The sequence below is a fragment of the Orcinus orca genome, chromosome 1, assembly GCF_937001465.1.
Source record: "Orcinus orca chromosome 1, mOrcOrc1.1, whole genome shotgun sequence".
In the NCBI taxonomy this organism is placed as follows: domain Eukaryota; kingdom Metazoa; phylum Chordata; class Mammalia; order Artiodactyla; family Delphinidae; genus Orcinus; species Orcinus orca.
In genome coordinates, this window is record NC_064559.1 from 21364817 (window position 1) to 21391293 (window position 26477).

The following is a 26477-nucleotide window of genomic DNA, read 5'->3' on the forward strand; positions in this document are numbered from 1 at the left end:
ATGCCAATGGTTATAGGAATGATTTGAATCTAATGTTAACATTCCATTGAGACTATGGTTTTTTTCATATTAAAATAATAATGCCAACATTTTAATTTATTTAATGAAATTTTGTATTGAAGCGCTTCCTAGATACTTCTGAGAGGAAGAAAATACTCTAAAGTAATGAGCATATTATGTTGCAAATGCAAAATACTGGAAAAATAATCATCTAACTAAGAAGGTGGGCAGAGGCACCAGTTGGTATTTTTTATATAATAATTGATTATTCATCCATCCAACAGTACTGAGCTGAAGTTCTCCAGGAACTCCCTTCATTGGATTTAGAAGACCTTATTTTGGGATCTCCTAATACTCTGTGTAGCTCCCTCCCAGTCCTTGTAGTTTACTCCTATTATGCATTTAGTTGCCTTTCTTTCTTTCTAGACTCTTAATTTCTAGATGGTAAAGAAAATGCCTACATTATCTGATTGTTGCTAGCACCTTAATCCTCTGTGCCTTTCAAAGAGTACACTCTCAACATATACACACTACTATATATAAAATAGATAACCAACAAGGACCTACTGTATAGCACAGGGAACTATGTCTAATATTTTGTAATAACATATAAGGGAAAAGAATCTGAAATATATATATATACATATGTACATATACACATACACACACACACACACACATATATATATATATATGAATCACTTTGCTGTACACCTGAAACTAACACAACATTGTAAATCATCTATACTTTGTCAACTGAAAAAAAAAGCACAATGTGAGAGCTGTAAGTTAAGTTTTATTTGGGACAAAATCAGGACTATAACCTGGGAGACAGCATTTCAGATAGATCTGAGAAACTGCTCCAAAGAGGTAGGGGAGGGGAGGTCAGTATTTTTGTGGTTTTTGTGAAGAGGGAGTACATGCAATCGAGCACATATTGTTTTGCAGAAGGTCTCTGCTAGTCATTAGGAGCAGACGTCACCATGAAGGATTTTAGTGCTTTTTTAGATATGAGGAGATGCAAGAATTGGGCTCATAAAATCTTCTCCTGAAAATATCTATCTGAAGACTTGTTCTGCAAGTTTTTCCCAGAGCACAGAGTGCCTCATTTCTGCTCTCCACCCTGAGCTCCTTTCAGAGAGCTATTGAAGCTCAGCAGCTGCAGCTGCTCATAATTTGATCCTTGTAGAGGTAGATGGCAAGTGCCAATCTGTAGGAGATAAATTCAATTAAAAAAAAAAAAAGCTGATTTAGAGTCAAAAACAAAACAAACAAGAAAAACAAAGAGTACTCCTCCCCTTAGAATAGCATATATATAGACATGTATGGAGATAGTTTATTGCAGTGAAAAAGAGTATTAGAGTGGGTGTCTCGTGATCATACCTGCAGATTTCACATACAGGCTCCAATACAATTGTTCAGTGTGATTCTTGTCATGTTACTTAACATTTTATGATTGAATTTTCTCATTTGCAAATTAGACATAATAATAGTACTGACCTCAGTTTGGTTTTGCAAAGATTAAATCAGATACTAATCACGTAAATACTTGTACTTCCTGACACATGATAAGTACTTAGAAAATGTTTCAGTATTCCATTATTCATATTAATATTATTTATGACATTTGTCTTTGTTCTAAACTTTCTATTTTTGTCTTATGACTAAGAGAGTTTACAGTTTTGCACATTGTTCGTATGTCAGTGACTCACCAATTAAGATCTCACTCTTGGTCTCTACACCATTTATCCAAATGCCTCTTTGACATTGCCCTTCGATATAGATTACTCAGGGCTATGGATTGTTCCCCTCTGCTCTCCAAGTAAACCCATGCCTAACTCTAGCTTCTCCAACCTGAAAGGACTCCGTAATCTACATAGAAATTCAAATAAATACCAAGGCTTGTCTTATCCTCATCTACCATATTCAATTAATTTTAAAACCTTGGAGGTTTTTCTTCAAAATATAAACTCATTTCCATTTATTTATATAGAGACTACATCTCATGTTGAAGCATCTGTAAAACTTTAAAATATTTCATCAAGTATTGCATCAAACTGTGGCTAAGTTAACTCTAAAAAGCAGAAATTATTCAAGTCATTCTCTGCTCCCAAGACAACTAGATTAAATCATAAAAGTTGCAAGTATATATTTAGTAATTTTAGTATTTCCAAATAAGTTAGATTTATTCATAACAAAAAGTTTCCTGATAAAAATCCATCAATGTCACATCAAATTGCTAAGAAAAATCAAATGAAAATTTGAATAGGAGATTCAAAGATATTTTAAATATTTTTGCTTCATTTCCTATTTTAACCATTTTCTAAAAAATGAATAAAGGTTTACCTTTTGACTTTAACTTAATCTGTTACAATAAAATATATTCAGAGAAACTTCTTAAAAATTAACATTCTACATTAACTCCTCTATTATTTAACATTATAATGGATACTGTGAGATTATTGATATGATAACAAAAACAACTAGAGTGTAGTATATTTAATGCTGGAAAGGACAGAGCAGGGTTATCTATGTTTACAGAAAAAGAGACAAAACTGATAAGCTGCTAAAATTGTTAGCTTCTCCTTCAATACAAACAATATGAGTTCAAGGAATTATTTACCCTTCTCCTCTCAATTTCTACTGAACTAACCAAAGACATACAAATGAGTGAACCTGCACTAAAAATTAGAACTACACACACAAAGAAAATTACAATTTCAATAAAAACATCAAAAACAAAAAGACTAATGGTGCCAAATTTAGGTGATGAACAGAACCATTTGGAAAGTTTCATAAAAATACAGTAGAACTAGGGTGCATTCTATTTTATTTTATTTTTGTACTTCTTACATATTCCAATGATCAAACAACTTTGGAAATGTTTAGTGTAAGAGAAACCTGATTGAGGAAAAAGCCAGTTCTATTGCAATTAGCAGTCTAAAAAAAGGTGTCTGGTTGTTAAAGTGAAAGTAAACCCAGGAGAAATTCTCTAGGCCCCATAACATGGAGTGATTTGAGATGTTAGAATAAAAGTGTCATAGGGCAACTGTTGGTGGGAAGGCAAAACTTATTCTATGGGCTTTTTCATCAATCTAACCTAGTACTAATGTCAACACAGCAGTTATCCCTTACGGTACATGCTTTTACCTCCTCCTTATATTTGACATGGTTGGCAAATATTGCTTGTTCTGGCTGAGTCATAAGGAAATAGTCACATCTGATACTGGCAGTGCATCACTAAGAGAACATTACTAAGATTACAACATGTACAGAAATTAAATGTTTACAAAGGGGTAAATTTGCTCTTTCCTCCTTCCCCATTCCTCCTCTGAGCAGGCATATGGATCTTTAATCTTTAATTATTAAACTGCAATAACTTTACATTTCTCTATTTTCTTCAACTCTCTTAAATGATTTTGAACACAAACTCACAAAGCTGTGGGAAAAACTTACTGAATCAATACCAGACAGAAACAAACTCTCCAGTCACTCCAACCTGCTCTCCTCAAAATTCTAGGTTTATATAAAGGGATTAGGTAGTTTAAAAGAAAATCACCAATTTAAAGAATCAAATTAAGATCCTCCAGATTAACAGTTAATGAAAGAAAGAAAAGTTAGCATCTAGAATTCCTTTTCCTATTAAGATGTGAGGTGCATGAAATCCAGGAAGCTGAAATCAATAGGTTAGTTTGAAATTGAATTCATAATTGTCACAGCTGAAACATGTCAGAGGCATTAAATAGCAAGTTGAATGATACAGAAAACTAAATCAGAGAATATGACAAAATGCGAGTTCTTATGTGAGAGAACTCTGTGAGTTCTCAGAGAACTCTGAAGAAATATAAATGTTAGAGAAGAAAAAATGAGATAACTCAAGGAGGACCCTCCATCACCAATTCACCATATACAAAACTAAATTCCCAAGAGTAAAAAGTGTAAAAGACATCCAGAATGAAATGTCACTAGCGCTTCTACCTTGGAGTGAGGTGTGCTGGGAATGGTGAAGGGCATAGGAAAATCACTAGCAGGAGGACATCTTTCCCAGTGAAATTTCAGAAGACTGAGAGGACAGACCCGGAAGTTTTAGTATATATTAGAAATAGCTCCATACTCATTTAAGAATAGCACGCAGAGGATAAACAATCGTTCAAATTTGTAACTATGTGTGGAGGTGAATGGTAATTCGACTTATTGTGGCGATCATTTCACAATATGTACAAATATTGAATCATGATGTGCTACACCTAAAACTAAAATAATGTTATATGTCAATTTTATCTCCATTTTAAAAATCAAAAGTAAAAAAAAAAATTTAAGCAAGTTTTCTGAGCAAAAATATTGTGATTTTTTTTCCCTTAAAATATTACATCATCATTAAATTTTATAGCAGATAATTATTTAAGGCTTACTACACACCTGGAAATGTATTAATCTCTTAGTCTATAGCAATGAACAAGACACGCCCTTGCTTTGGTGTCAGAGGGAGTTTACAATCCTGTGAAGGGTACAAACGGGTTAAATAAGTTGCCATGACAATTAACAGCTGTGTAACCTTGAGCAAGTTGCTTAACTTCTCTATGTTATTTCCTCATTTGCAAAATGAGGTAATTTAACTTCTACTTGTGATGTGTTGGCTACTATCAACTTGGCATCATTACCACATCTTTCTAAGGTCTCCTCTGCATTTCCCAAAACTCCTTTCCCAATATGTTTCCTTGTTAAGAGTTTGCCAACGATAGACATTTGTGTGAGATTTGCAAGACAGAAGAGCCAGAAAAGCTATTATTTCTGGAGGCTGTCGCAGCCAGTTGAATGAGCAGAAGAGAGATTTCACTGCATCATTTCAAAGAGCACTGGGGAACTACCTGCTTGTCTGTTGCACACTTAAACAATTAGTGAGGGCTTCACATAGACTCTTAGCACTTCCGCTGTTTCCAAGACAGTTCTTGGGTGCTTCTGGCTGAGATCTCTGGTAGCTTTACTGATATTTGTTGCTGGGTTCCTTATCTTTCAGAGTCACCTTTCTTGATCTTTTTTTCTTGCAGTCCTTAGACTTTTTGCAAGTTTTTAATTCCTATATTAACTCTTTCATACCCGGAAAATGTAATGTGGCTACTGTTAGCAAACAGTAAGTAAGACCCAGCTAAAATGTTAGCTGGGTCTTAGATTCTTATAGTTTTGGTTACAGGAATGAGGCTGATTTCCTACTTCTGGCATACGTGTGTGGTGTTATCAAACATCTGGGATATTCAAAACTTTCTACTTACAAGTCTAATCACATGATTTTAGACCATAATGCCAAGAGCTACACACCAGATATTAGAGGCTACAGAGATTTATTCTAATAAAGAGACCAGATTTTGAACAGTCATATGATTGGAAACAACATGGGATAGTTTATGATAACCCATTCATATTCTCCAAGATCTTTTCCTCCCTGAATGTCCGAACAGGCTAGCTCAACAGGGGCACAGCTGGAATCTTCACCTCTCCATCTTTCACAAATTTTATTGTGATGCTAAGCTTGCAATTTCTCCAGAAATATGAGATGGCTTTGGTTTAATATTTTGAAGAGAGAGACAAGTCTAGGGGCCTCACTTGGCCCTTCTTACTGTATTAACTCCTACTCCATTCATCAGGGGACCAACATGAGTGTTCTGCCAATTCTTGTTTTATCTACATCTTCAAAAACGGGGGAAAACGTAGGTCAGGTTTATGACCAATGGGCTCACTCTGGGACATACTTAAGCCAAAACTGGATCATCAAGCTTAAAACAGGTAATTGTATATGATAAGAATATTAAACAAATTAAACCTTTGAAAAATATGAATCACAATGTATTTTAGGTCTCCTGGAGATAACATCAGCTCACAGCCAGTGTACAGTAATCCCTTAAAATGCTGGTAGATGGCTAAGATAGGTACCTTTGGAAATGTAGATAAAGATTATATATATATACCTATACAAATATATTAATTGTGAAGTAATTTGATTAAAATATCAAAAACATATAGAGTTTTTCTCTATAACTAACATATGTTCAATATATTTTAAACATGACAATCAAAAAATTAAAATGAAACATTCACATATAAATGTAAGTATATGTATGAAATAGATGAGAAATTAAGGGATTCATTTTTAAATATTAAGGGAATCTAATGTAATCTCCTATCCAAAAGCCCATTACATATTATAATTGGTTTAAAAAATAATACATCTAATCGAAAAAATTAAATGTAAAAATTTAAAAATTAAACATATAGATATTATTTAACTTGTTTTCTGAAAGAGGCGATAAACCCAGCTAGGCTGATCAAGGAAAAAAGTACGAAAAGTGAGAAGACACAAATTATCAATATCAGGAAGACGAGGAGCACATAATGATAGCCCATTGTGGTTTATCCATGAAATTCAAAGTTGGACTAACATTTGAAAATTAGCCTCTAATAAATAGAGACTAAAAGAAAAAGGTAACAATTTTTTCAATATTTTTTAAGCCATGATTTAAGAAAAAAGTTATCAGCTAATCAGGAATAGAAAAGAATTTCTTCAGTTTGGTAGAAGAACATCTACAAAACCTGTAGCTAGCATAACACTTAATGATAAAAAGAAGGGAAGCATGCCTGTTTTCTTTTTCCAGTTAATGTTGCATGAGGTAGTAAAGTAACAAAAATTAATAGAAATAAGAACCATAACGACTGGGAAGGAAGAAGTAAACATTATTTATAGATAAAGGGTTGTTTTATAGAAGATCTAATGGAGTCTGCAAAAAGAATACTAGAACTAAATACTTTTAGCAAAGTCATAGGATAAAAGGCCAATATAAAATATCAATTGTATTTGTAAACTACAAAACATTGCCCAAATTAATATGAGTATCTTATATTAGTAAATATAGATATTTTATTACATAATAAAATCTCCCTTTGAAATTCTCCTTTTATTGAAGTCTATCTGATATTCATGTAAACAAACTAGAGCTGAAAAATATGAAATATTTTGTGTTCACATATTATTAGTATTTAGCATTATCATTGTTAAGATGTCAAGTCTCCCCAGCCGATCCATAGATTCAACAGAATCCCGATAATTCTTGAAGTCTTTTAATAGAAATAAGGAAGTCGAATGTGTAAATACGGGTGCACTCACAGAGGGTTCGACATTGCTGAGTGCACAAAGGTATCTAGAGAGCTAAGATGGATACTTGAATCCCAGAATTCACAGTGGCCTAATGTGAATGAGTTTGAAATGATACAACATCCATCGTGGAAGGAGCATAAAGTCTTAATGAAGTGGGAATGGTGTAATGAATATATTATGTTAAGACTTCAGAATCCTGTGATGCTGCTATAGATATAAAACATAAAGGAAGCTGAGAAGATATATTTTAAAAAAATTATTACTAAGAAGGAGCATCCTTCATACTTTTGCAGTGATTGTTCTCTATGGTTCAGAGATTATGCTCTGATGTTGTAAAGGATTTAGGTTTCCTGATGTCAGTAGAAATAGTGGCATCTTATAGCTGTAGATCGTAGGTGTTAGTGGTGCCTAAGAGCCAAGGACAAAGTATAGTATAATTACTATATCCAACTACAGAATGGAAGGGCAATCAGGAGTGTTTTGAGACCTGCAGAAATTTGTAGTAATGGTCAAACGGTTATTGGATTTGTAGTAGTGGAGGAGTTTGCCATATTATGGTGCAAAATTTTTATGCCTAGTGGGGAAAAAAATAAAAGCTAACTTGTATCATCAAGTGGGCATTCAAACTCTCTTATCCAGTCCCCATGCTTAGTCAAGTTTACTCAAGGATATCTCAAATTGGAGGGAGGCAGGAAAGGTTTGAGGAAGGATCTGGGATACTGCAATAGTTGCACACCATGGCTCATCCTCAAAGCTTTCCTCAGTGGAGCCTGATGCCATTTACTGAGGCTCTGTGCATGGGGAAAAAGGAATTTTCCTTCCCCTTCAAGAGTTATAAGATGCTGGCTTCTAAAAATGACATATATGTTTGAAGATCAAAAACTTCACTTTCTACCAGTCAGATTGGGGCTTAAAAAACACCTGATGTTGGTCCAGGTGTCCCAGTCTTGGGACAACTCCATCTCACCCTGGGTTTAGAAAAATTGTGGTTATTTCTCTATGTTCAGATGAATGGTGGGAGTAGATAATCTTAGTAACTGACCAAATCCTTGTATTACTAACTTTACCAATGAACTCAAGAAACAGTTAAGGAGAGATTCCTGAATAACATCCCCTACAACTCCTCAACTAACAAATTAATAAATCAACTAAAAACAATGCTGTATCCCTGGGTGAGATGCAGTGATTAGATTCATCAAGAAATCCTTGAAAGATGCAATGACGATGATTATAACATAGCTGTTATATAAATCAGCCAAAGGTTACCTCTGTATATTGGCCCCTGAGTAATTTATTTCTTCATATAGGCTGAGATTTGTTCTCTTAAAATCTTGCCAGTGCCAAACTGAGATTTTGACATATCCAGTTATTTCAAACATAGCCCACAAAGCAGATTTTTAGCCGTGTAGAGACTGGTTGCTTTGTGTACCCCAGGAAACTGTTCCTCACCTCTGCTAATCATAGATTAGATAAACCCTGCAGGCATGAAGATCCCAGCCGTTGCTACCTTTTGGAGTTCTCTGATCCAGACACTCCTCACTGTGCTTCTAAGAGTCATCACCTAGGTAGGTAAGTCCTATCTCTGATCCCTCTCTTTCCCTTATGCTCCTCTCCTTCTGAATAGTAAGACCTAAACTGTAGCCTCTGGATTGTCTCATACTGTGTGGGACTTCTCCTGCACATATGTATGCCATACATGGTCCTTACACATTCATGGGTTATACTTTCCATTCTCCAGCACACATATAACTTAAGAAGGTATTTAGGTTACTATATGTCAAAGCATTGCCAAATAAAGCTGTTTGTCATACTGTTACCTTGTGATCATATCTTTTTCCTTGATCCCCAAAATTCCTTGAATGCCCCGCTATAACCACATTTAGCTTTTCTATTTGGCCGGCACAAAAGCCACGTGTTCCTTGAAGAATGGTGATTATATCAACATTAATCAATTGATAACACCAATCACAACTGTCATTCTGGATATAGCATCTTTCCAGGAGCAAATCAATAAAGTCTCTGTACCTGACATCAGAAATTAATTGAGTGCATTATTTTAATAAAATTCTTATCACAAAGAAAATGGGAGCAATTTGCCTTCATGTAGAAGGATGGCCACTTTCATTGCCTTTCATCTTCATCTATCAAAATCCTTGTCTTTGCTATAGTCAATGGTGACATTGATTACCTTGATATCAGACAGAACATTAATGTGGGCCTATTGAGCAAGACATAGAAAGCAGCCTAGATACCTTCTTAATTCATATTCATTGTGGAGAAGGAGAAATAAAAATCCATGCATATATAAGAACCTCATACAACAGTGGGCTTTCTAGGTTTCCATGATCTGAGACTTGAAGAGATATTCCCTTTAAGAAAAAGTAAAGTCGCATACCTTATGCTACCCCAAAGCAAAGCAAGAGTACAATGTATGATAGAATGTTTTTAATTTAGGAGGCAAAGCAGATCATATTTGAATATGCTTCTCTGACCCATCTTCTAGGTAAACTCAAGAGAGTCTCTAGTGACAGGCCAGATTACCATACTTTTTGTCTAACCAACTGATGGCATTGAAAATGTTTATGGTTCTATGTAGAGCCTTGGACAATAGGAAACCCATAGGTCAGACCCTTAAAGATTTTATGTAGTACAACTGTTTTCCATTTGAAAAGCAGCTTCTGGTTTGCTGCTGTGCTTCAACAGAAACTATAAACATGTTCGAGGGACACCAATCATAAAGAAACCTAAATTTATCCTCATGAAATAAATTTTATCTAATCTACAGGATAATGAAATTGGTCATGCACAGCAGCAATCTACTGCAAAATTGAAATCGTACATGCAACACCAGGTCTCGAAGGCAAAAACTTCACAACTGCTGGCCTAGACTTCCATTGTATCTACTCCTGCTGCTTTGCCAAAATTCCCTCCAACCCACATACCTAGTGAAATTCACTATGACCAGGTAATTGAGAAGAAAAGAAAAAAGATAAGCCTGGTTTATAGATGAATCTTCACTGTGTGCTGGTGCTAACTGGAATTGTCTGACTGGTACAATACACACACAGTGAGAAGTGAGGAGCGTCCCTAAAAGACAGTGGAGAAAGAAAGGCTTTTCAGTGGACAGAATTTCACACAGACCCTTTAGTTGCTTACAACATTTGGGATGACAGATGGCTTTAAGAAGGAATCCACATTAATTCATTAGCAGTGGCTAAGTGTTTTTCAGCTGAATAGGAACATGGAAGATGGGTGGCAGGCTGTCTTTCTTTGTGAGAAGTATGTGGTTCAACGCTTCATGATGGGTCTCCAATGTGAAGATAGGCTAATCTGTGCTGTCAGTTGCCAAGTTTGCATCACTAGCAACCATACCTAAGGACTTCATGGATTGCAAAGGAGAAGCCAGAAACTACTTTGCCAAGAACGCTTTTCCTCTTAAGATTCCATATTAGAGAGGAATGCACATAAGGTTTGGGAGGTGGAAGTGAGGGGAGGGCATTATTAAAAGATCCCAGTGGTCAGACAAATGAGCAACCACAAGCTATAGAGAGGCTTCTCCAGTCAATATTTTACAGCGACTTGAGAATTACAGAGTTTCCCAGCGACACTTTGCAAACGGCCCTCTTCAGCGCATTATGTTGAGGTTATCAGTGACTCTTTCTAAACTATCAAGTTCCAAGCTTTTCTCATATTTATGCAAGCTCTAATTCCTTTGTTAAATTCCTTTATTCATTCAATACTTAAGAGTGTCTCTGTTTTCCCAATCACACACAAACTGATAGAAATTTGGTACTGGAAGTAGATCCAGGGAAACAGAACTTTGATGATGGGAACTTGAAGTGTGTTCTCTGTTGTGATAGATTTAAAAGCAGTAAGGATTCCATTGACAACAGTAAATGGGACAGTGATGGCCCATGAAATGTCTCAGCAAATTGTGACTTACTACCTCTAGTGAGTATTATGTGGATTTGAAGACCCATGGAAAGCAAGGCTTTGGGAGACAAGGTAGCTGCGACAATAGAATATTGCAGGGAAAATATTGATACAACTAATGTAAAATGACTTTTCTGCTCCTATCCAGGCTTAAAAACTTAGCAAAAGAAAATTACTAGTGTGGGGCTTTAAATTCCCAGCTCAAGGTCTAGGTGAGGAATCAGAAATCTTTCCCAGAAAAATGCTTGTTTTTCTTGAACCTGCAGGATTGCGATTTCTAAAAACCACATTTGAAGTCTGATCCAATTGGAACTTGAATTACAATAAAAGATGAAATCAAAGGCTTATATATTCTCTTAGGATAATGCTAGGGCACTGAGCAAGAGAAAATGCAGACCTCAAATGGGCATAATTCGCCGGATGCTCATGAAGTTGCACGCCTTAAACCCTCCCATTCTGCCAAGCCCATCTTGCCGCAGAAGCAGCAGTATCCAAGGAGGTTAATGTCTTCGTGCTTGAAAACTCTGTGAGGACTACGCCTCGGTTATTCCTAATGAGGTAAGGAACGGCTACTCCTCAAGGTGTGCTCTGCCAAACCCCTTTGCTTCTAGTCTAGAACAGGGGTCCCCAACACCCCCGTCCCCCGGCCGGGGACCAGTAGTGGTGGTCAGGGGCCTGTTAGGAACCAGGCGCACAGCAGGAGGTGAGCAGTGGGCGAGCGAGGGAAGCTTCATCTGCCGCTCCCCCCCCACCCGCCCCATCACTCGATTTACTGCCTGAACCATCACTTCCCCATCAGTGGAAAAATTGTCTTCCACAAAACCGGACCCTGGTGCCAAAAAGATTCGGGACTGCGGGTCTAGACAAAAAATTTGTAGCGTGTCTCAAATCTTGACATTCCCTAGTTGAATGAATATCATCTGGTCTAAAAGGAGTTACCACACATACCAAAAGAATTTCTTCACAAGGTGGCAAACATGTTCCAAAAGTAGAAAGTAGAAATCCTCAATTCGTTCACATCCCACTGTCCTAAGGGAATCATAGACTAGCCCAGTTTTAAGAAAAGGAAAGACTTCATTTGTGAGATCCATCTCCCAAAATCAAAGGAACGCTCACATGTAGATGAGAAAAACACCTGGCCAAATTTTTTTTTTTAAATTAATCACAAGTCTTAAGCTTTAATTTACCTCAGGGCCCCACCTGCCAACATAAGCTTCCAGCATAGAAATACTCACTGGAGGAAAAAGTGAGCCACCCTGTGGCAGGTTGACTGCATTGGACCAGTTCTAGTAAGGAAGTAGGCAGCAATTTTGCCTTCCCCGAAACATCACTTACTCTGTAAGTATATATGGATTTGCCTTCTTGCCCACGTGCTTTTGTTCAAACCACATCATTGAACTTTCAAAATGACTTATTTTTATGACCAAGAAATATGTTTCACAGAAAATTAGGGGCAGCAATAGGCTCATGTCCGTGGAATGTGCTGGTCTTACCATGTATCCCATTACCTTTAAAGTAGCTGAAACCTGGATTGCATTGCAACTTCAATGGCTTCTTGTCAGCCGCCCCTTGCTGTTGCATTCCAGGCAGTTGGTGGATGTTTCATAAGCCTCTTGCAAATTGAAGAAGACTTTATGTGAGTTTTTGAGAATTATCCATTATAGTGCTTTAGGCTTTTATTCAGGCTGGATCTAAAATGATATAGTGTCCCAGTTAAATGAACATGGCTGGTTATAAAGTAGACAAGGCTCTCAGTAAGCAGATGGAAAATGTGACTGCTCACTCTTTCCCCAGTCATATGGGTGTTTGGCCAGTTGACATGGAGACAGTGGCCATGATGACAAGGATGGAGGCCATGCATGGACTCAACTACATGATATTGTTGCAACAAGACTGATCCGTCTACTGTCATTGCTGAGTGTCCAATCTGTGAATGACAGGGGCCAATGATGAAATCTACATGGCGTATTTTGCAGAGTTCCAGCCAAGCATCTCCCGACAGTTTGGTTGGTTTGGACTCTTCTCATCATGGAGAGAGTAATGGTTTGGAATATGTATCCACAGAGCTAGAGACTTTCCTTACTGCCCACGGTGTTTCTGCAAGTATCTCCATTCATAAACTTACGGAAAGCTGTATCCATTGCCACAGTATCTCACACAGCATCTCTACCTATCAAAGAACCTTTTTCAGAGTGAAGGAATTAGAGCAACTGGCTCACAGCAACAAATGCACTGGTGCAACTACCTGTTTCATCAACCAGAAGCCAGTTGTTTGAGAAAATTGTGAGATAGGCTCCTGTAGTCTCAGTTATGGGACCATCTTGAAAAAACAAAGTCCTTAGGATTATGGTGCAGTCCTGAAGGTGTCATATATGTCTGAAGCTAGTACTCAGTATATGATGGTTCCTCTCCCCTAATCGGAATGTATAGATCCAGCAATCAAGGGATTGGGATGTGACGCTCTCACTATAACACCAAATAATCTGCTGAAGTAGTCCCCCCCACCCCATACCTATAATATTGGGCACAGTGAGTTCTATTCCCAGGGGGAAAAGGTTTCCATCAGGACACAAGTCATGGGTCCATTAAATTGGATGCCAGACTGCCACTGGCCATTTTTGTGTCCCTATGCTGCTAAATCAGCAGGAAGTAAAGGGGATTACAGTAAAAGTTAGGATGATTGATCAATCACTTTCAGAGAGTTTATCGATTCAATCTAGTAGCTGGCCAAATTGCCCTTCAGCTGTGTTGATTCTACTACTCAGCTCATTTATTGAGTTTTCTTTTCCAACAGACAGACAGCCATCTTGGGCCAATGCTGGTCATAAATATTTTATCGCTTTGAACAGATGCTGGTAAGTTTATTCTTTCTTTTTTTAACACCTTTATTGGAGTATAATTGCTTTACAATGCTGTGCTAGTCTCTGCCGAACAACAAAGTGAGTCAGCTATATGTATACATATATCCCCATATCCCTTCCCTCTTGTGTCTCCCTCCCACCCTCCCTATCCCACCCCTCTAGGTGGTCACAAAGCACCGAGCTGATCTCCCTGTGCTATGCGGCTGCTTCCCACTAGCTATCTATTTTACATTTGGTAGTGCATATATATCAATGAAACTCTCTCACTCTGTCCCAGCTTACCCTTCCCCCTTCCTGTGTCCTCAAGTCCATGCTCAACATGTGAGTCTTTATTTCTGTCCTATGCCTAGGTTCTTCAGAACTTTTTTTTTTAGATTCCATATATATGTGTTAGCATACAGTATTTGTTTTTCTCTTTCTGACTTACTTTACTCTGTGTGACAGACTCTAGGTTCATCCACCTCACTACAAATAACTCAATTTCATTTCTTTTTATGGCTGAGTAATATTCCATGGTATATACGTGCCACATCTTCTTTATCCATTCATCTGTTGATGGACACTTAGGTTGCTTCCATGTCCTGACTATTATAAATAGTGCTGCAATAAACATTGCGGTACATGACTTTTTGAATAATGGTTTTCTCCAGGAATATGCCCAGTAGTGGGATTGTTGGGTCACATGGTAGTTCTCTTTTTAGTTTTTTAAGGACCCTCCATACTGTTCTCCATAGTGGCTGTATCAATTTACATTCCCACCAACAGTGCAAGAGGGTTCCCTTTTCTCCACACCCTCTCTAGCATTTATTGTTTGTAGATTTTTTTGATGATGGCCATTCTGACCAGTGTGAGGTGATACTTCATTGTAGTATTGATTTGCATTTCTCTAATGGTTAGTGATGTTGAGCATCCTTTCATGTGTTTGTTGACAAGCTGTGTATCTTCTTCGGAGAAATGTCTGTTTAGGTCTTCTGCCCATTTTTGGATTGGGTTGTTTGTTTTTTTGTTATTGAGCTGCATGAGTTGCTTGTATATTTTGGAGATTAATCCTTTGTCAGTTGCTTTGTTTGCAAATATTTTCTCCCATTCTGAGGGTTGTCTTTTCATCTTGTTTATGGTTCCCTTTGCTGTGCAAAAGCTTTTAAGTTTCATTAAGTCTCATTTGTTTATTTTTGTTTTTATTTCCATTTCTCTAGTAGGTGGGTCTGAAACATGTTTTCCTCTAAGAGTTTTATGGTGTCTGGCCTTCCATTTAGGTCTCTAATCCATTTTTAGCTTATTTTTGGTATGGTGTTAAGGAGTGTTCTCAGTTCATTCTTTTACATGTAGCTGTTCAGTTTTCCCAGTACCACTTATTGAAGAGGCTATCTTTTCTCCATTGTATATTCTTGGCTCTGTTATCAAAGATAAGGTGACCATAGGTGCATGGGTTTACCTCTGGACTTCCTATCCTGTTCTATTGATCTTACTGTTTATGTGGCAGTACCATACTGTCTTGATTACTGTATCTTTGTAGTATAGTCTGAAGTCAGGGAGCCTGATTCCTCCACTTCTGTTTTTCTTTTTCAAGCTTGCTTTCGTTATTTGGGGTCTTTTGTGTTTCCATACAATTTGTGAATTTTTTTGTTCTAGTTCTGTGAAAAATGCTATGGGTAGATTGATAGGGATTGCATTGACTCTGTAGACTGCTTTGGGTAGTATAGTCATTTTCACAATGTTGATTCTTCCAATCCAAGATCATGTTATATCTCTCCAACTGTTTGTATCATCTTTAATTTCTTTCATCAATGTCTTATAGTTTTCTGCATACAGGTCTTTTGTCTCCTTAAGTAGGTTTAATCCTACGTATTTTATTCTTTTTATTGCAACGGTAAATGGAAGTGTTTCCTTAATTTCACTTTCAGATTTTTCATCATTAGCATATAGGAATGCAAGAGATTTCTGTGCATTAATTTTGTATCCTGCTACTTTACCAACTCCATTGATTAGCTCTAGTAGTTTTCTGGTAGCATCTTTAGGATTCTCTATATATAGCCTCATGTCATTTGCAAACAATGACAGCTTTAATTCTTCTTTTCTGATTTGGATTCCTTTTATTTTCTTCTCTGATTGCTGTGGCTAAAACTTCCAAAACTGTGTTGAATAATAGAGTTTAGAGTGGGCAATCTTGTTTTCTTCCTTATCGTAGTGGAAATGGTTTCAGTTTTTCACCATTGAGAATGACGTTGGCTGTGGGTTTGTCATATATGGCCTTTAATATGTTGAGGTAAGTTCCCACTATGCCTACTTTCTGGAGAGTTTTTATCATAAATGGTATTGAATTTTGTCAAAAGCTTTTTCTGCATCTATTGAGATTGTCATATGTTTTCTTCTCCTTCAGTTTGTTAATATGGTGTATCATATTGATTGATTTGCATATATTGAAGAATCCTTGCATTCCTGGGATAAATCCAACTTGATCATGGTGTATGATCCTTTTAATGTGCTGCTGGATTCTGTTTACTAGTATTTGTTGCAGAGTTTTGCATCTATGTTCCTCAGTGATATTGGCCTGTAGTTGTCTTTTTCTGTGACATCTTTGTCTGGTTTTGGAATCAGGGTGATGGTGGCCCCATAGAATGAGTTTGGGAGTGTTCCTCCCTCTGCTATATTTTGGAAAGTTTTGAGAAAGATAGGTGCTAGCTCTTCTCTAAAAGTTTGATAGAATTCACCTGTGAAGCCATCTGGTCCTGCATTTTTGTTTGTTGGAAGATTTTAATCACAGTTTCAATTTCAGTGCTTTGTGATCGGTCTGTTCATATTTTCTATTTCTTCCTGATTCAGTCTTGTAAAGTTGTAGTTTTCTAAGTATTTGTCCATTTCTTCCAGGTTGTCCATATTATTGGCATATAGTTGCTTGTAGTAATATCTCATGACCCTTTGTATTTCTGCCGTGTCAGTTGTTACTTCTCCTTTTTAATTTCTAATTCTGTTGATTTGAGTCTTCTCCCTTTTTTCTTCATGAGTCTGGCTAATGTTTTATCAATTTTGTTTACCTTCTCAAAGAACCAGTGTTTAGTTTTATTGATCTGTGCTACTGTTTCCTTCATTTCTTTTTCATTTATTTCTGATTTGATTTTTAAGATTTCTTTCCTTCTGCCAACTTTGGGGGTTTTTTTGTTCTTCTTTCTCTAATTGCTTTAGGTGTAAGGTTAGGTTGATTATTTGAGACTTTTCTTGTTTCCTGAGGTAGGATTGTATTGCTATAAACTTTTCTCTTAAAACTGCTTTTGCTGCATCCCATAGTTTTGGGTTATCATGTTTTCATTGTCATCTGTTTCTATGTATTTTTTGATCTCCTCTTTGATTTCCTCAGTGATCTCTTGGTTATTTAGTAGTGTATTGTTTATCCTGCAACTGTTTGTATTTTTTAGAGTTTTTTTTTCCTGTAATTGATATCTAGTCTCAGAGCATTGTCATTGGAAAAGTTACTTGATACAATTTCAATTTTCTTAACTTTACCAAGGCTTGATTTGTGACCCAAGTTATGATCTATCCTGGGGAATGTTCCAGGAGCACTTGAGAAGAAAGTTTATTCTATTGTTTTTGGATGGAATGTCCTATAAATATCAATTAAGACCATCTTGTATAATGTGTCATTTAAAGCTTGTGTTTCTTTATTTTCATTTTGGATGATGTGTCCATTGGTGAATGTGGGGTATTAAAGTCCCCTAGTATTATTGTGTTACTGTCAATTTCCCCTGTTATGGCTGTTAACATTTGCCTTATGTATTGAGGTACTCCTATGTTGGGTGCATAAATATTTACCATTGTTATATCTTCTTATTGGATTGATCCCTTGATCATTATGAAGTGTCCTTCTTTGTCTCTTGTAATAGCCTTTATTTTAAAGTCTATTTTGTCTGATATGAGAATTGCTACTCCAGCTTTCTTTAGATTTCCATTTGCACAAAATATCTTTTTCCGTCCCCTCACTTTCAGTCTGTATGTGTTCCTAGGTCTAAAGTGGGTCTCCTCTAGACAGCATATATATGGGTCTTGTTTTTGTATCCATTCAGCCAGTCTATGTCTTTTGGTTTGAGCATTTAATCCATTTACATTTAAGGTAGTTATCAATATGTATGTTCCTTATACTATTCTCTTAATTGTTTTGGGTTTGTTATTGTAGGTCTTTTCCTTCTCTTGTGTCTCCTGCCTAGAGAAGTTCCTTTAGCATTTGTTGTAAAGCTTGCTTGGTGGTGCTGTATTCTCTTAGCTTTTGCTTATCTGCAAAGCTTTTAATTTCTCTGTCGAATCTGAATGAGATCCTTGCTGGGTAGCATAATCTTGGTTGTAGGTTTTTCCCTATCATCACTTTAAATATGTCCTGCCACTCCCTTCTGGCTTTCAGAGTTTCTGCTGAAAGATCAGTTGTTAAGCTTATGGGGATTCCCTTGTATGTTATTTGTTGCTTTTCCCTTGCTGCTTTTAATATTTTTTCTTTGAATTTAATTTTTGTTAGTTTGATTAATATGTATCTTGATGTGTTTCTCCTTGCATTTATCCTGTATGGGACTCTCTGTGCTTCCTGGACTTGATTGACTCTTTCCTTTCCCATATTAGGGAAGTTTCAACTATAATCTCTTCAGATACTTTCTCAGTCCCTTTCTTTGTCTCCTCTTCCTCTGGGATCCCTATGATTCGAATTTCAGTGCGTTTTATGTTGTCCCAGAAGTCCCAGAGACTGTCCTCAATTCTTTTCATTCTTTTATCTTTATTCTGCTCTGTGGTAGTTATTTCCACTATTTTATCTTCCAGGTCACTTACCCATTCTTCTGCCTCAGTTATTCAGCTCTTGATTCCTTCTATAGTATTTTTAATTTCATTTATTGTGTTGTTCATCGTTTGTTTGCTCTTTAGTTCTTCTAGGTGCTTGTTAAACATTTCTTGTATTTTCTCCATTCTATTTCCAAGGTTTTGTATCATCTTTACTATCATTACTCTGAATTCTGTTTCAGGTAGACTGCCTATTTCCTCTTCATTTGTTTGGTCTGGTGGGTTTTTACTTTGCTCCTTTATCTGCTGTGTATTTCTCTGTGTTCTCATTTTGCTTAACTTACTGTGTTTGGAGTCTCCTTTTTGCAGGCTGCATGTTTGTAGTTCCCATTATTTTTGGTGTCTGCCTCCAGTGGGTAAGGTTTTTCTAGTGGGTTATGTAGGTTTCCTGCTGGAGGGGCTGGTGCCTGTGTTCTGGTGGATGAGGCTGGATCTTGTCTTTCTGGTGGGCAGGACCGCATCTGGTGGTGTGTTTTGGGGTGTCTGTGACCTTATTATAATTTTAGGCAGCCTCTCTGCTAATGGGTGGGGTTGTGTTCCTGTCTTGCTAGTTGTTTGTCATGGGGTGTCCAGGACTGGAGCTTGCTGGTCATTGAGTGGAGCTGGGTCTTAGCATTGAGATGGAGACCTCTGGGAGAACTCTCGCTGATTGATATTATGTGGGGCCGGGAAGTCTCTTGTGGTCCAAGGTCCTGAACTCAGCCCTCCCACCTGACATCTGGCTGGAGCACCAGGACCCTGTCAGCCACACAGCTTTTGGGAAGTCTGAGGTCTTCTGCTAGCGTTCAGTAGGTGTTCTGTAGGAGTTGTTCCACATGTAGATGTACTTTTGATGTATTTGTGGGGAGGAAGGTGATCTCCACGTCTTACTCCTCCATCATCTTGAAGGTCCTCTGGCAAGTTTATCCTTGCTTGCTAGATAGCAGTTCAGACACGTTGAGAAGCACAGATCTTCCATTTGTAGTTAGAATGGCATGCACAATAAGAATGAATTTTAGTTAAAAAAATCAAACTATAGTTTATGACCTAGTATATCTAGGTAAAATAAAAGATTCAGTTTTAAAATAGGAACAGAATCACCTTCCCTCTAATGAAGAAAGTATTCCTCATCGTCTCTTTGTATTTAGAAGCATTCTGGAAGGATAACTTCAAGCATGTTTTTTTTAATTTCAGAGACTTCCTTTGTTGAAATACTATTTAAATTATTTGAGGAGATGACTATTTTTCTTTTCCAACCACTAAAGTATTACAAAAAAATCTAGAACCTCAAGAGTTTCCACTGCCAATTTAAACTTGAATGTTAACAATATTACTTCTTAGACACTAAGATAACATTACTTCTAAGACTTCATAGCTAGTACACCTTCTTCCTCCTTTTGTAGTTATAAAATGTGAATTTCTCACAATGCAAATTTAAATGCTGTTATTGTGGTTGAATCTACCAAAGTAGTATATATGGCCATTTATTATTCAATATTTTTTAGTGCCTACTATATATCAGGCACTCTTCTAGTAAATACAACTATAGCATACATGGCACCTGTAGTCTACTGGGGAGTGAACAGACAATAAATATAGATATAAAAGAAAATGTTAAGTAACTGAAGTATATAGTATGTTATAAAGTGTTACATGCAATGGGTGAAAAGAAATAATAGAATAGTTTAAGGGAGAATCAGGAATTTTCTCCTCTCTTAATAAGAGCAAGAGAATTGGACCAACATCAGACTGCTGAATTTTTTATTTACTTAAGAATAAAACGCTAATGAAAAATTTTCTATCCATCATATGGTCTTTCAGGTACTGAGGCCATAGAGAAATGCTTTGATGTGCCAGAACTAAGGGAATGCTATTCACTTGTGTCTTTGCCAAGGAATCAAAAAGAAGATGGCATTTATCCCAGCAAAAAGTGGGAAAACTGATGTTGAACATTACATATGTTTAATTTGTAGAGCTAAGACATAGTGGGGTCATCAGTTGAAAATGTACTGAGCATTATATGCCTGACAGAGTAAAACAATGTAAATAAAACTGGATAAAGGGAGAGAGTTGAAAGGGAAAGTAAATAATATTATTGACATTTCTTTAAATTATGTAGGAGTCAAATGATTACTTTAAAAACTAACCAATAGTGAAAGATTAAGTTAGAAAAGCAGGAGATTAGGGTAATTATAAAAAAGCCTTACAAAAAGACAGAAAACTAGTAGAAAGAAAAAACTTCCAAAATAACAAATAAAATTCTTTGAAGATTGGAAAAAATTTTAAAGTTCTGTTACCTCTTACTTAACAAATTGTTTCATACTTAATATGATCAAGAAATGTTTGTTGGGCTTCACTGGTGGTGCAGTGGTTGAGAGTCCACCTGCTGATGCAGGGGACACGGGTTCGTGCCCCGGTCTGGGAGGATCCCACATGCCATGGAGCGGCTGGACCTGTGGGCCATGGCCGCTGAGCCTGCGTGTCCGGGGCCTGTGCCCCGCAATGGGAGAGGCCACAGCAGTGAGAGGCCTGCGTACCGCAAAAAAAAAAAAAAAAGAAATGTTTGTTGACGTGTGGAAGGAAGGAAGATGTTAGAATGGATTACAAAAGAAAAGAAGAAATTTTAATATTACACAATAGATAAATTTCTGTAGATGCCTAGGAGAGACTGCTGAACAGCACATAAAAAAAAAAAAGCTTGCCCTCATGTAAAACTCACTCTGACTGTCCTAATATGGATACAAAAGAGAAACAAGTAAAAAACATAATTTTTCTTGAGATTTCTTGCCATTTCAAACTATATTCTCCATATGTGGTTCTATTAATAGTGTTGATAAGGCAGTCATTTTTTGTTGAATCATGAGTTGCTCAGTTAGGGTAATTCATGTAAGTTTTTTTGGTAGATATTTTTGGGGGCAAGGAACAAGTATACACTCTTATTGCCTTAAAAACATTAGGATTCTTGCTACATTTGCATTTTATCAATAACTCCTAAGAATTAATGCCACCTATCAGCAGCTCTGTTATTAATGCTTGGATGTTTTAATCTCAATCTCTCTCTCTCTCTCTTGACTTTATTTGACCTGCTTATCATTTTCTGCCAGGCCACATCACAGGTCACAGGAAACTCTGCTTAGGTTAAGTGTCCACTAGTGGTCCAATCAGACCAGGGATTATGTGGGCTTTGTATTACTGTGGCATCACTAATGTCTAAATCTTCAAGGTATTTTTTTATGCAACAAAAAATTGGGACTAAGACCTAAATACTTATTAGACAACAGTTCTTTCAAGTGTAAAAAGTATAGAGAAAAAAATCAATTAATAATACAATATGATAAAAATTTAAACAGTTCTTAGGAATTAAAATGCAAATGTAGAAAGAATCTTAAGGATGTTTTTCATGTTTGAACTTACATAATAGAAAGGCCAATAAAATATTAGCATAATTCTTAGAGAAAGCAAGTTGCTTTAGATAGCTTAGTATAGTTGGAAAAGGTTGGAGGGATCTTTCCAAATGCACTGATTAGTAAAATTAAAATTGAAATGTTCTACACCACATAGATAATAAGCTTAAGGGTAAAGTTGTTCCTAATTGAAAAACTTACCCTTAAGAGAAATGTAACACCAAATTAAGGAGAACAAAAACAATACAAAATCCTTAAGCTTTTCAGAAACCTATGAAGAAAACTTAATATGCTTTAAAATGAAGCCAGAGGAAAAAATCTTAACCATAGGTACCACTGGCCTCATATTCCTCTATTTTCAAAATGTGATCAAAACAGCGTATATGTTTAGAGTGAGTGACCTATAAACTAATGTATTTCAAAATACTTTTTTGGCTGGTTTCTTTGTTTATGTTGTTGCTCCCAAAGGATCGTTAAGCATACAGGCCATCTGATTTTGCTGTGTCATTTATTTCTAATGATTATATATATATATATATCACCCAAAGTGTTCAAATGAAGTAAGGATGGTAGAAAAGTGATCATGGATCTTTATTAGATCAAAAAAAGAAAAAGCGAGAAAAAAATGACAAAACATAGAGATGATCGAATAAATATAACTTAGATACTCCATTTTTGAAAGATTCTATATACATTTGTATTCCTTATAAATAGCCTTTAAATTTGAAACCTATACACATCAGTAGCTGGAAATCACTTCTTAATATTGCGTAAGTTTCTAAAAATCAAGGACAGGACAAACATTTCACAATGCACAAGTCCCCCTAGCACACAGCATGCAAAAATAACTATTATTCAAAATTCTTAATTCTTTTTAATTTGGAAGTTTCTTAGTGTTTAAATAGATAAATGTGCGAACGTGTTGCTACAAATTAATGCTAATACTACCTTGGATGAAAATTCATCACAATTTATAAAAGCTGTTCTTTCAAAACAGTAAATATTATAGCCTCTGATAATTATTCTCAGGTACTAGAATGCAGAAAAAATACCATCAATGTTATGAACAGAGGCATTTAGCACATTAAAAGTTTGACAGAATACACTTTAATGCTTTACTTTTAATTTCTTTTTATTTGTTCTGTGTCCAATTGTGTTCATATTCCTTTTGAAGTTTATAATATGCATCGGGTTCTTCTGGATTCTTTAAGAAACTTGTAAGAGCTTCCATGAGGTGCCACAGTCTTAGAAGAAAGATAAAAATTAATTTTAAAAAATTTACAGCATAAAAATTTAAGTAGTGTATTCTTCAGGTCTAGGGAACACAAGTGATAGAACCAAAGCAGCTTTTATTTTACTGGCAAAATTCCTTATTTGTTTAAAATTTAATATATGTTATTTTATGCAGTCTTTCAAAAATAGATCAGAAACTGGCTCCTCAAAGGAGAACATGAAACTTCTGAACTGTTAACAAAACTGTGATCATAAAATTCAAGGTTCTGTGTGTTTTTTTGCTTAAGAATCTATAATTATTTATCAGCTATTGGACATATACCTATTCAACAAGAATATTCACTTTTGAATAGGCTAAGTAAATGCTTGTTTCTTTGTATTCAAAACATGAATAATATTTACAGTGAATTATTTTAATGTAAATAATGTAAGATAAAAATGCCAATATCTCTAGGATGAATTGTATTTTTTATTACAATTAAATTTTCTATTGAAGTATAGCTAATTTACAATGCTGTGTTAGTTTCAAGTGTACAGCAAAGTGATTCAGTTATACACATATATATTCTTTCTCAGATTCTTTTCCATTATAGGTTCTTACAAGATATTGAGTAGAGTTCCCTGTGCTATATAGTAGGTCCTTGTTGTTACCTATTTTATATAATAGTAGTGTGTATATGTTAATCCCAAATTCATCCTAATGTATCTCTCCCTCCCTGCTATCCCCTTTGGTAACCATAAGTTTGTTTTCTATATATACTCACGGATAATTAAATTTTAAATTTGAATAAAATAAGTCAAAAAGGAAAGGCTGTTAAATTCTGAGAAAATATTTCATACATTTGTGTATTTAACAAATTATTCTTACTTGGAACATACTACAGAGTTAATTGTCTTTTTGGTGAAAGAAGAAATAAGCATTAAAAAGAAAATGCCTTTATGCACTATAAATAGCTGTCACACAAATATGAATTTTCACCTGTCCTCTTTATTAAAAATATTGTTTGGGGTATAATATGCAGGATTTAAAATATGAACAACTAAAAACAAATTATAAGATTGTAAGTTTTATTTTAATTCACAGAGTAAAATGTCTTTTGGAATGTTCTAATGTTAAATAAATCCATGTCACCATGGCCAGAATACACTAGATTGAAAGTTGTAGCACATAAAAAGCTACACAGATAGAGATAGATTTAAAGTGTGATATCATATAATCCAATATATTTAAGTATAAAAATGACTGTTTTAACTTGTATTTATTAAAGTCTGAGAGTAATATTTTTCTTAATAGAATAACTTATAACCTGCTCACAAAGAGTTAAGGTTCAATGAAATTATGGTACAAATTCTGGAATTCAGACACTGGCAGAAAATTTATTTCCCATTTTTAAAAAAATCTATGACTTAACGTGCATATTTACAATTTCACACAAATGGTATGACATTATCTCTCCTTCCCATTGGTACAATTATGTGTGTGCCACCATTCCCAAGATACAAGTCAATACACATCATAAATAGTGGACTGTCAGATGGATAGATAGACCCAGATTGATTTATTAGGATGGATTTGGGTATAGTAAGTTAAAGTTAACAATGTTTAAGTTAAACAAGGATTGTTATTGGAGAACAAATGGTTATAGTTACCTTTTATCATTAAGACACTGTATTTTTTAAACTTATTCTGTAGAAATATTCATGTTTTACTTTTGTAATTTATATTTTTACTTTTATTCTCATGAGCCTTTCCAGTATCCTCTATCAGAATCTTAGCTTTAAGAACTGCCCAGTTGGGTAAAAAAGCCTGAAATTACAGATTTGTTAAAACAACGTTTTTCATGATATGTTTATCAGGCATTGAACATACAGAATATAATTGCAACCTTTAGCAGCATAGGTTCTGGCATTTTGGCAGTAGCTGAAAATAATTCTGAAAACATTCCAACTTCATGGACAGTGATTGCACAGACATTTGATCGCCAGCCTTGATTTGGGACTCCCACCTCTGGCAAGGTCACTAATACCCCTGACATGGACAGAAGGAACCTGGTTAGAAATTCTAGCAAAATATAAAGTCAGAGAATGCTGCCTCAAAGCTAAGTCTATGACACCTTCAAGTAACTAACAGAAATAGATGGGAGAGTTTTTAAAGAAGGTCTTTCTCTCTCCAACTATGCAATTAGACTTTCTGCACTTGAATGGTGACCTCAGTATTTACTAGTTGCTATTTAGATGTAATTTAGTTCACAGGTGACTTGTTACATATGTCATGTAGCAGCTCTCACTTACTGCTGTTATGCTATACTCGAGTTTGTTTGTTTTCTACTCCTCCAACTAGAATATACAAGTCCTAGATGCTACGATTTTTACATCCTGTTCACTGCTGTAGCCTCAATTAATAAAATATTGCCTGGCACATATTAGGTTCTTGTATATGTCAGTCAGATAAACAAGTACATGCATGAATGAAGTAATGCTTAACACAAGCATTTTTTGCTTAGTTTTGTTTTGCATTCTCCATCAGGTCACAGGATTTATTAACATTTTGAGAAGGAAAGTGGCACAAAGTGATGGCCTGGGATAGGAGTATGTCCCTTAAAGTGGTGACCTTTGCCAAACTGAACACTCTGGCAGGGCTGTAAACACAAGTGAGATTTCCTTTTTTTAGCTAACAGACTAGTGCTGTGTAGCCTGAGGCATCCTTGGGTACAGTAGTCTAAGTAAGAGGAAAATAACTTTGAATTATGAGGGGGTTTATGTAATAGAATGGATATGAGACATATCATGGTGTTTACTCAACAATACTAAGTAAGATAATTGAGGTACGAGGATAGTGGTGAGAGAATTATGAGACAGATTCTAAAAGAAAAGTGATATGTCTCTAATATACAAAGGTGGGAGTATAAGAAATTAGCAGGGAGTGAGGGAGTAAGTTGGCTAAAGGTTTTGAGTTCCATCTGACTAGCAAATGCTTATTTTGAAGGGAGGGTGAAGAAAATGAATATTTATGGTGGGAATTAATGTTCATTAGGAAAAAGTAAGGCAATTTTACATGATTATTATAACATAATGGATCATCCAACACATTTTAATTTAATAAAA